Below are 12,237 nucleotides of genomic sequence, written 5' to 3'. Positions count from 1 at the left end.
GTCTCGCGCTGTGATCGTGGCCGTGCTCAGCGAGCGCGTAGCGTCGTCGCCCATGGCGACTCGGCATCTCTGGTCGTCCGTGCCACCGGGTTCGACCGCCGTGTTGCCAGCCAGTACCGTCAACATCATCGCCGCAAGAGGGGCAGTGTGGGAATGCTGACGTGAATAGTGGCATAAGAGCTAACTGTGGACGAGGAAGAGGAGGGACACGCAAACAGTGGTGCGAGGAACGGGCGAGCTACTGCTGGGTGCCCTTGGGCGCGGCCGGCCGAAACTGGAGCCAAGGTCGATCCACATAGGTCGCGAAGCTTCGGGCGAAAAGCGGTTCAGAACAAATTGTCACCGACATAAGCAAGGGTGGTTATGGTAGCAGCGATTGAAGCGCGACTATGTTTGGAGGGAATCAACACTGGGAAAGAAAAAAGCGTTTTTTAGTTAAAGCGAGACACAGTTAGGTTCATTCAATGAAAATAAAATTCCTAGTCAATTTCATATACGCACAGCGAGAAAAGAGGAGACAACTCTATTTTACTTGATCATTATGAATAAATACCTTTTTTCAACGCCCATCGATAGCGGCGGGCGTTGACGCCGCTATCACTTGCAATACAATGCAGCTCTTGGAGTGCGTGGAAAGGCGCGCTCGTAAAGTTCACCTGTTACAATACGCCCCCCTCACATGTTGTGTTGTTTTGCATTTCGATGTTTGTCTGAATTAGATGACGCGGGTAGTTTTATTGTTTCTTAACCTGTGCAGTCAAAAGAAGTGAGTCAGATACTTGTTTACTAACTATTAGTTGTTTTCGTGTGGCAGCGCTGGCCGACGGCCTTGGCGTCCGACGAAAAGACGAGCACTCTACGCAATCTACGCCCAAAGCGTTCGTCAGCCTCCTAAGAAAGTATGTTATGTGCAGCGATGCGATTTCAACACCCGTACGGCTCATCTTTTCCTGCGTCGCTTTCCGCACTGAAAGCTCGGAACGCCCATCAAGTCGAATGGCGGGGCATTTGAATATAGAGCTCTAATGGCAGGCCTCTGAAAACAAATTTCGCGCCTATGAGAACAAAATGACGTCACTTCTGTTTTAGCGGATATGACGTCAAATTATTCTTCTTCCGCCGAGAGTGTTTCCTCCTTACACAGATGGCGCTAAGCCACATGAACGGCTGATAAGCCGCCATGTTTTGAACGTATGGGCTTCTATGGAAGCTTCGCTACCAGGTGTATTTACCTTGCTAAGCTGTGGCCGTGGACCGCGGGACCGATGCGTTTTCCCACAACCTTAATCCTGCTTCATCCACCTTAATCGACTTTAATCAACCCTAATTCTCCTTACCCTATTGCAAAAACCAGCGTCTTCCAGTGCCTTCCAGTGTGAAACCAGCGCGTTTTTTGGCACTGGATCGCACTGGGGACGCTGGCTCCCGCTGGCGCTCGCTGAGAGTCACTGGGACAGTGGTAAGATCGCTGGATTAGCTCTCGGTCACACTGAAGGAGATGCTAGTTTCGCTGCTACGACGCTGGGGCGCACTGGTGTGCGCTGTACACGCGCTGGCTGTCGCTGGAGTTCGCGGGCTCGTACTGGAAACTGCACAGGTTGCGTTTGTGCCGCACTGCTTCCAGTACGCAAGGAGTATAGGCGCTGTTGAATGTTAAATGCTTGATACAATTTTATGGGCCAGTACTAGTCTTCAGTCCTAAATAAGGCTATAATTTCGGTTCATAAACGTTTGTTTCATGTCGAAGTTTAGAACAAAGGTGCACGAACTGCCCATGTTATATGCGACACTGAAGATCCCTTTCGTTTTGTGCATTTCACTTTTCACTGGTGCGGATAGCTATATCCTTGAACGAAAATACGCAAACGCAGGTAACGTCTTGTTTTCTAGTGGTTTGTACGCAACCGATGACTGCGAGTTGTCGCAGTGGTGTGCAGTCGACACGAAACCCACCAGTCATTCAGACACGTTCCAACGGACCCGAGGATGCCTGCCGCTGATTGATATTATCGCGCCGGTAACAATTCTGAGGCAATTCGTGCGCTTCCACTAACCCTAGTGTACTAAACAATAATAGTTAAAAGGTTCTGAGGCTAAAACACAAACATTTTAGCATTCACCGGGTACCCGCGCCGAAATCGTTCGCTTCCATCGAAGATTAGGCCTCCGTACCCGCCGAGTCCGTCTAGACCAATGCCTCCTTAAGGAGGCATTGGCTGAACAGGCCTTCTGAGCGACGAAATACGAATGCGACGCAGGTGACTTCAGCAACCGCCCAGCGTCGCTCCTGCCGACGAGGAGCCAAAAGGGTATTTAAGGCAGAACCGGTCCTTTGTGGAGAGAGAGTAGCCACCAGCCGCCCCATCGGTCTGGTGCGCTCTTACTGCTATTTGTATGCTATTACCAGCTATTATACCTGTCATTACCTACCATATCTGTACATATTGTATAAAGATTTCGTCTCGTCTTCGTCTCTTTCAACAGTCAGTCTCTCGTCCTCGACCCCGGGCCGCAATACCGGGGTAGAATGGAATGAAAGCGCCGCTTTACTATGCCGCCACCTGTGTTAGTTACCCTTCGATAACCGTATTCAAAAGTAAACTGGGGTTTCTTGAAAAGTCGTTTCTCATATTGCGTTGATAGTGCATCTGCGTTAGTGCAGGTGCACACGGTGTGACTTACTTTGTTTTTATGTTTAGTTTTCTGACGAAGGTTGAAAAGCTCTTGTCTCGGATGAAAGATAGTTTGAACTCTGTTTGAACTCTCTGTTTCTGTCTTATTCGTACGTTTAGGTCAAACATGCAATCGCACAAGGTCTATATAATTCCAGTTCTTATTCGTTATTAGCTATATGATCTTCTATGAGGAGTTATATTCACCGAGATTTGACAAGATCATGGCCGAAGAGAACATTAAAGACTCCTCCGGTAGACAAAATATAAAAATGACCAACCCTTCCGCTACCGGAAAATGGGGCTAAGCGAGGCTTGCCGTGTGTTTCTTTGGTGTTCCTCGGACCGAATTGCACTGACGAGTACCAGGTTGTGCTCGAACCACAACTGGTCACACGCACTGCAACTGGCTCCGAAGTTCCGGTTGAGAAACTCGCGTTGAAACCTGGCCGTCGCATCGTGGAGTTGGCGCTAGCGTTGCAGAGGCGTACACCACCGTTATCGGGTTCCAGGAGGGCAAGTCAACGCTAACGTTTGGCCTCAGCATCGGGCTCCCGCAACTCAGGGTCCGTGGCCCTTCGCTGACGTTTCGCCTGGGCTTCGGAAGCCCTCACGCTAGAATCGGCACGTTGACTACGAACCCTTTCCTGAGCGAGTTCGCGGCGCCGTTGCTCAAACGCAGCCTGCTCCTTGGCGGAACGCACCACGCCGGGCCTTCCCAACCGGGGGTGGAGACTGATCTGACAGAGAGAAGCCCGGTGGCGCACGGGCCAACCACATTTCCTTCCCTTTCCTTCCCCACGACACACCAAACGAGCCTGATTGGCCGCTTGCGTCACGTGATATGGCGCTAGCGCAGCTGGAACAGCTCCTCTGGGGGCAGCCGGGTTTTTTTGCGTGACCACGACAACGCCACCGAAACTTGAGCCAATGCAAGCTTCGCTTTAAAATAATCGATATGGTGGCATGATTGACCCAGTGAAATTGTCTGCCATTTTAACACTGTACCAAGGTTGCCTTTATGGTGGCATATATTGGCACGCTGACTTGTTTATCTTTTAGCGGTGACCACGTTTAACCGGTGTAACAAATGTTAAAAGTTATTGTTCGGCGCAGGGCGCGTCTTTCTGTATCTGAAGTGTCTCGAATGTTATCGCTGGTTCTACCCGTTGTCTGTTGTCACCGAACCATGTGTAATCACACTGTATGTACGACATGTTGGTTAATACTTTCTGTAAGGCACGCAGGCACCAGCGGTTACATTGGAACCACTCCGTCAAAGCCTGTACCGAGTTTCTCGAAGAGTGCGAGAGGCAATAAAGCAACAAGTCGACGAAATGCTGCGCAACAAAATCATCCAGTCATCAAATAGCACATGGGCGTCTCCTGTGGTCTCGATGAAGAAGAAAGAGGGAACTCTGCGTTTTTTCATGAATTGTCGCCTGGACAGTTACAAAGAAGGACCAGGGGCGTAGCCAGGGGAGGGGGGCTGATGGGGCTTCAGCCCCTCCCCCCCCCCCGAATTTTTTTCGTGCTGGCATGCACCACCGACCAAGACAACCACTCGCGCCAGGAATCCTTCTCTATTTTGTCTACGATGTCTTTTCACGCTCGAAAAGACATTGCGGCACGAACATTGTGAACTCGGACTGGATTTCGTGGCAACACCCTTGCACCTGAAGTCACATAACGCAGGGAGCCCCATCTGAGCACAACCTTTCCAGGGCTTTTCGATAGCGATCGGGCACCTTGCGGCATCTCGCAGCGGCCGGAGAATCTAGGGAGCGCATAGATTTTAATTCCGAAACTTTATGGGTATAAAGTTATCCTAAACTTTTGACGCGACTATAGTGCGCTGACATTTCCAAAGGCGTGCTTTAGATTTTCAATTCTGGAACTTTATGGGTTTAATGTTGTTATATACTTGGGCCAACATGCGCGCACTGGAGCGCTCGTGCCCAAGCCGTTGCAGAAATGTAAGCACGTGCTCGCAATCTTCCACACACATGAAAATACCAAATATCACCGTGACTGTCAGATGGCAACTGATAATTTTCTCCTACCATTTTCAGGAAGCGCAACCAATGTGATCGATCAGCTGGACCAGGGCAGGCAAAGTAAAATAAGAAAAACAGAAGAAAGTTAACGGCCTATTATTGAGGCAGTTCTTTTTTGCAGGCGACAAGGTCTGGCTCTCCGTAGCCGTAAGGACAGTGGTCCTATAGATTTAAGAAAAGCCCCCGCTGGTAATACTGGTATTTTCAGAGCGCTTCTTCGCGTGCGAGCTGATTGTGGAGATGCATATCTGAAGGACCATTTGGAAAGTTGCCCCAGTAATGCCTCGTATTTAAGCGAAGATGTATACAATACCAAATTATAGAAATTTGTGGTGAAATTATCAAAGAAAGCCTAGATTCAAAAGTAAACGCTGCAGGCTGCTTCTCTATAATTGCTGACGAAACGGCGGATATTGCTGGAATCGAACAGCTTACTGTTCGTGCAAGGTACATAAACAAGGATTCCAACGATATCGAAGGACTGTTTTTAGGTTTGAGAACCGGAATAGATGCCCTCTCTCATTGCGAGTGCAGGTTCTATGTAAATGTGTACCAACTGCTGCAGATTCTAGTCACCCTTCCAGTGAGCACTGCCAGCGCAGAGAGAATATTTTTAACATGAGATTACTAAAAAATACTTGCACTCTGCAATGTCTGAGGAACGCATGGTTAGGCTGGCGCTTCTATACACCCACAGAGACGTCGGCGTCAACGTGTCCGAAGTCATTGACCGCTTCGCTAAACTTCCCCGTCGAGTGAAGTTTGTCCTTTAGATAGCGAAACAGCAAAAATCAATGCAAGTAAAAAGCTCTGTTCCATCAGGTCCATAAACTCGTAATTATAAAAACGTATGAGTGTTCATAGCTTTTTAAACCGCAGAAATTTTCGCTGTTTATTCTAATAGTTAGCATCATAATCAAAATTACCACGCGAATCCGAAAATTACGCGGACATCAATAACCAATTTTGACCAACCTTGCCCATTGAAAGCCCGGCCCACGCGGCGTTTCCCAACAAACACACTCGGATATTGGGTGGTTCAACTTGCCGCATCATCTGTGGCTTTCTTTTGGCCTTTTCTTTCCTTTTTAGCTGCCTGCTTTCACTTCTTTTTTAAACCGAAACAATACCCTTCTTTAATTTTGGATGCAGAATATTTGTTGCCGCTCTGCAGGCAGTTAAATTAAACATTTTCGTACTGACTTCGGCATTATTCCGCTATTGTTCTACCCATATGGTGCGGTCGCGACCTCCGCATGACCCAAGTACATATCACGATTTCCGCGAACATAGTTTTGTTCGTGCGTGGATCTTCTGTCTTTTTATGCTTTAAGTTTATTATCTGTGACTGCGCAACAAGTATATTTGTCTAGTTTGACGCATTATATACAATGACCTTTGCTTAAATACGTAGATTTATTGGAGACTTATACGTATATTTAAATATCTTGTTACGGGGTGTTGTATATACAAGCAGTGAACTGTTTCCAGTGGCACTTCTTTGTACTTTATCAAGTTGGATCTTCGCATTTGTATATTTCTTCTATCTTCGAATTTAAAATGTATATTTTGCGGAAGTCTTGCTTTTTATATGTACTCACTGTTGCGACTATAATCTCAGTGTAATTACAATACACGACCGGTATCAGCTGCTCCTGCGCAATCTATTGCAACAAATGACAGCGTCATTGCGGTTTTTCTCTGGCCGTTGCATATGTACAAAAATGTACACATAGTTCTTGAATGACAAACATTCATCAAAAAATTTGTCCTCAACTTCTTCTTTTCATGGCCTTTACGTTTTTCATATCGGCTCCACGCACTGATTTGCTGGTTTCGGACTAATATATTTCTAAAGTTCGTGTGATATTTTCTTTACTTAATTGACAAAAAAACACGGAAGCATTGATATCAGTTATTCCTGCCACAATTTTTGGGACATACGAGTATATTCTTTTAGGAAAAAATACATATTTTAATTGACAGTGCGTAGCGTTCAATAATTCGTTTGCAGCATCTAATATACAATGGCATTGGCAATGGCAATGCAGTTATTCGTGTATTTGATACCTCGGCAAATTCTATGAGGAGGAGGCCGCGCTGGAACGTGACCCCCCCCCCCCCCCCGAACAAAATATCTGGCTACGCCACTGAGAAGGACGTATACCCCCTCTTAGGGATAGGCGAAGCACTGCACTGACTCAGCAACGCAAAACATATTTCGTCGATGTATCTCAAGACTGGTTATTGGCAAACTGGAGTTGACGAGAGATATCGAAAGAGGACCACCTTTGTCACACCAGACAGCCTGTTGGAGTTCAAAGTCATGCCGTGTGGACTTTTCTCGGCTCCTGCAACGTTCCAGCCGGTGACGGACAGTCTTGGCTGGTTTGACGTGGAAAACTTGTCTCGTCCGCCTGGATGACGTCGTCCCGACCCGCAGAAGACAGTTGCCATCACTAACTTCGCGTGGCCCGTCGACAAGAAGGCAATGCGCAGATCCCTTGGCCTGTGTGCCTACTATAGGAGCTTTTTGAAGAACGTTTCTTGCATCGTCGCGCCTCTGACTTTTCGGCGGAGGAGGGAACAACTTTATTTCGTCAATTTGGTTTAGTGAGGGGTGGCTACCAGGCAGTGCCTTATAGCCACCTCCTCGGCTCTTTTGATGACCCGAAGTTGAACCTCCAGGCTCGGGTCCCGGAGTATTGCTTCCCGCGCTTTAGGCGACGGAGTGGCCATGAGATTCGGGGGTAGAGAGGGGTCTACCCTGCAGTCCCCGAGAATATTATCTAAAGAGGTTATGGACCTACATAGTGAGCAGTGTGGGTCTATCAGATCAGGGAAGAAATGTGTGTATATTTGTGGGTTAGGAAATGAGTGCGTTTGGAGTCGGCGCCAGGTGACTTACTGGCGAAATCAGGCGTCAAGTTTCGAGGGGGAAAGCCGCAAGTCCAAGCATTTGAATAACTTAAACGCCTGCAATCACCACCGGTACCCGCACATTTCGGCGAAGACACAAAAACTGAAATCTACACCGACGCAAATAGCGTAGGACTCAGTGCTCTGCTTGTTCAAAGAAAAGACTGATTTGAAATGGTCGTTGCTTACCTAGCCAGTCGCTCTCGAAAGCAGAAGCGTATTACTCTTCGACGGAAATGGAGTACCTGGCTATCATCTTGGCAAATCAACGTTTCCGCCTTACTTGTACCGCAGGCCGTTCGACGTCGTAAGCGACCACCACGCCTTGTGCTAGTTGTCAAACTTCAAGGACCATTCAGGCTGTCTTGCATGATGAAGCTTGAGACAGCAAAAATTTGATATCACTGCGGTCTACAAGCCCGGACTGAAGCACTCTGATGCGCTTCTATTGACTCGCCAGCTCAAGACAAGACGACGACACGTTTGAGAAGAATAAACGACGTTTTTCCCGAACAGCAATGAGAATACAGGAAATAAGGATCCTTCTTGAGTACTTGGAAGAAAAGACCTACTTTGTACTGAGGGCGTTTAGGCGTGCATTGCCTACGTTCTTCCTGCAGAAGGACGTCCTCGTAAATATATGTTTCTCACCAATCCAAGCCAACTACCTTCTCTTTGTGCCCTCAGCAGTGCAGCCAGAGGTTGTCCATACCCTGCATGATGATCCAACTGCAGGTCACCTGGGGTTCTCGCGTACGTTTTCGAGGAAACGAGGGAAGTACTACTGGCCGCGTCTGAGCGGTGACATTTCCCAATGTGTCAAGACGTGCTGAGGGTGTCAGCGACGCAAGACACCATGGACAAGACCAGCAGGATTACCGCAGCCAATCGAGCCTTCTTGCTGACCATTACAGCAGATTGAGATGGACTTATTAAGGCTGTTTCCGACTTAAACATCCGGGAATACGTGAATCATCGTGCCTACCGACTACCTTACTCGCTACGTCGAAACGGAAGCCCTGCCCTATGGTTTCGCGGCTGAAATGGCGAAATTCTTTATGGAGAATATCCTGCTACGACATGTTGCCCCGAAGTGCGCATGACCAACAAAGGAACGGCTTTTACGACCGAGCTGACTCAAGCCATACTGGAGTACGGCAAACAGTCACCGGAGGACAATCACTTAGCACCCACAAACAAGTGGTTTTACGGAACACCTAAATAAGACCCTTGATGACATGTTGGCAATGTACGTCGATGTCGACCTCAAAACATAGGATGCTATCTTCCGGTATGAAACCTTCGCTAACAACATGGCAGTGCAAGAAACAACGCAGATCCCGCCGTTCAAGCTGGTTTACAGAAGGAACCCGATGACGCCTCTCGACGCCATGCTGCCGCACGTCACCAACGAAGAGAATCTAGACGTCGCCGCCTATCTGCAGGGTGGCGAAGCACAACAACTCGCCTGCTTGCGCATCCAGAACTAGCAGATCACCGACAGACGACACTACAATCTTCGACGACGCTACGTGGAATACAATCCCAGTGACCGTGTTTGCATAGGAGCCCGATACGCGAACGATGACTAAGATAACTTTTGCGAGGGTATTTCGGACCCTACAAGGTCCTCCAATGCATTGACACATTCGACTATAAGGTCGTGCCGGATGGCGTTATGCAATCACAGCGGCGCCGCTGACTACCTAAAGTAGTTCGTGTTGTGCGGCTTAAGCCTTCATACTAGCGCTAACAATACTGGGAATTTATTTCATTGATGTTTATTTTTCTTCATTACGTGTGCTTTTGTTTTTCGCTCTTGTGTTATGTTCGCAAAATGTCGACGATGCTTTTTAGTAGGGGGGCATTGATATGCTTACTAGTTTACCTTTTACCGGTTACCGCGTTTAACCATCTAAGAAATGTTGAAAGTTATCGATCGGCGCTCAATGCACCTTTCTGTAGTTGAAGTTTCTCGAACGCTTTCGCTGGTTCTATCTGTTGACTGTTGGCACAGAATATTGTCACATTGCCTGCGCGACACGAATTGTGTAGTGCTTTCTGAAAGGCACGCGGACAACAGTGATTTTCTGTACTCTTCGATGAGTGATGTTGAAGGCTGACGCACTTGACCCGCAGATCAGGTTTCGACGACCGCCGCCTGCATTCGACGCTGTCATAGTGCTTGAGTATTGTTTTGTGGGCACAAGTTCGCCTAATACAAAGTTAGTTTCGTGACTCGCGTTGTGCCACCGCCTTATCCTTCAACGTCACTGCAAAGGGACAATACGCAGTGAGCTGCATTTTTTTACTAAGAAATTCGAAAGCACTTATCCCTGCTTTATTATCATTCACATCAGGTAGGATTCGTTGAATGAGGTACCTCATTTTTTTTGCTAGCTTGTGTCCTGCACAAATCGTATTGTATGCGCACATCCTCGGTGTATTTAATTCTGCTGTTGCAGACGTACGAGCATGGTATTGCTGCCACGAATATAAAGCTTTTTGCTAAATTCCTGCACAATGATCGCAGCGGTAATCGCTAAGCGTTGTTTTCAGGTTACTGAAATGAAAGCACGCGTTAGTGTATGTGTTACAGTTGCACGAACAATTCGAAAATGCGACGGGAAGACGGGTGGGCACCCATTAGGGCTTCTCTTGAACCCTTCAGTGAACACGACACACCTTATTCTGGTAGCTCGGGCATCCTATTATCTAACGAATAGAAGTTCTACGTATACAATATAAGCGAAACGAAAATAAACTCATTAATATCTTCTGAACATCACGCCCTTGCGGCGGTTCCTTAGCTCAAGCCGACGGGAGCAGCTCCGGGCAGAAGTGAGGTTTGACGCTCCTCACGGTACCCAGTAAAAGCACGGCGTTGGGTCGCCGGCTTAGCACTAGGAACAGGAAGGGCCTGTTAACCGTGAACTTCTCGTGTTGCATCGACGGCGGCAGCACGGGGGAACGGCTTACGCGTCCTTTCCAGCTGGTGCGGAAGGCCGCCGCGTGCCTAGAGACGGACACAAACGCACCCTCGGATCCGCACATTCCGGACAGGTCGGCGGCGCCTCGGTGGAAGAGCGAGTCCGCGCCCATCGACGACAGCGCCGCCGCCAGGTCATTCGTTGCGCGCACGTGGAACTTGGGCAGCATCAGGTCGACATCCGCGCGCCGCTTCATCCGCCGCAGACACTCCGCCAGGTTGGCGGCGGTCATCCGGGCCTCTAGTGTGTCGAGACCATCGCGCCTTTGCGGCAGAAACACGACAAGGTACCGCGCACCGCACTTGTAAGGTAGCTCGAGAGCCGTGGCCTCGAGCTCCGCGCTATCAGCCATGCGGAAGTTTCCTGTCTGGTGCATCATGATGACCGCACGTGGCTTCCAGCTGGTCGCCTGCTGCACTCCTCCCGTTGCTCCATCTGAAGAAGGCTCGTAAAAGATCCCTTCATTCACCTGGACTGGGTGGAAGCGGCGTCGCCAACGGCCCTTTATCCCGACGGCGCTGAGCAGCACGAGCGACGTGTCCTCGTCCACTGAGCCCCGGGGAAGCGTCTCGCTGGCGGTGCCTTTTCCCAGAAGTGGCACAGCGTCCTTCAGCTCCGTCTCGATCTTCCAGCGCTGGTGAACCGAGTCGTTGACAAAGTCGTGGCTCCGGTTGCGAAGACGACGGCTACAGCGTGCGCGCTTGCGGCGACGGTTGTCGCTGCCGCTTCCAGCGCCGCCACTATAGGACGAGGACAGCGCCGAGTCTTCTCGCACCCGCCTGAGGTACCGCGTCTCGAAGTCTTCTTTCAGCGCCACCCGGCGGTCTCTGTGCAGGCAGCAGTCGTACTGGATCGTGAAGCCGGCCTGTTGGTAGTAGTCGCGGCGGCCGTCCGGCAGGAGACGCTTGTCTCGGTGCGCGAAGTACCGGACCACCTGCTCGACCCAACATAGAAAAGTTTCTTGGTACGCTGGTAAGGATACAGCGCGCGGGATGTGATACAAAAAGTAGGAAAGTCAGACACAGCACTCTACGTGCCTTTCACGCATCCGTATAGCCCTGCGCGCTCTCCCACTGCTACGAAAACTACCTGGTCGGCTTTGTCTGGTCCATCGACGCCTGCCCCTTCGGGCCATTGGAAGAGGCGGGCAATCTGCACGGCCGTTACACCACGCGCGCCTGCTTGCATCAGTTGCATCGTGCTGGCGATCAGGTACGGCGAGAACAGCACATTTTCTCGATGGTTATGAACAGGCTGCGTGTCACTCGCCACCGTAGTGGGACCGGATCGCAGCGCGTGGTACAGGTTGACCCCGAACTGCAGGATGGCGTTGCTCAGATCAGCGATGGCCTTGCGCCGGGAGGAGCTCTTGCTGGATGGCCTACGGAGTACAGCGAGTGTCATTAAAAACTGGTAGGTAGGCCATTGTAGTTATTCGCGGCCAATTGTTGCCCTCTGTCGATATTGCAGTTCCTGCCCCGATTCAGTAAAAAAGAGAGCAAAAGTATACCCTGCTGTCCAACAACTGCTGCAGGATATTTGGCGGCGCTAGATGTTTTGAGTGTCGGATTTTTTATTCCGCCACGAACTTTGCATTGT

Source organism: Dermacentor silvarum, chromosome 3 (assembly GCF_013339745.2).
Source record: "Dermacentor silvarum isolate Dsil-2018 chromosome 3, BIME_Dsil_1.4, whole genome shotgun sequence".
Classification (NCBI taxonomy): domain Eukaryota; kingdom Metazoa; phylum Arthropoda; class Arachnida; order Ixodida; family Ixodidae; genus Dermacentor; species Dermacentor silvarum.
Note: the sequence above shows the minus strand (reverse complement) of the source record.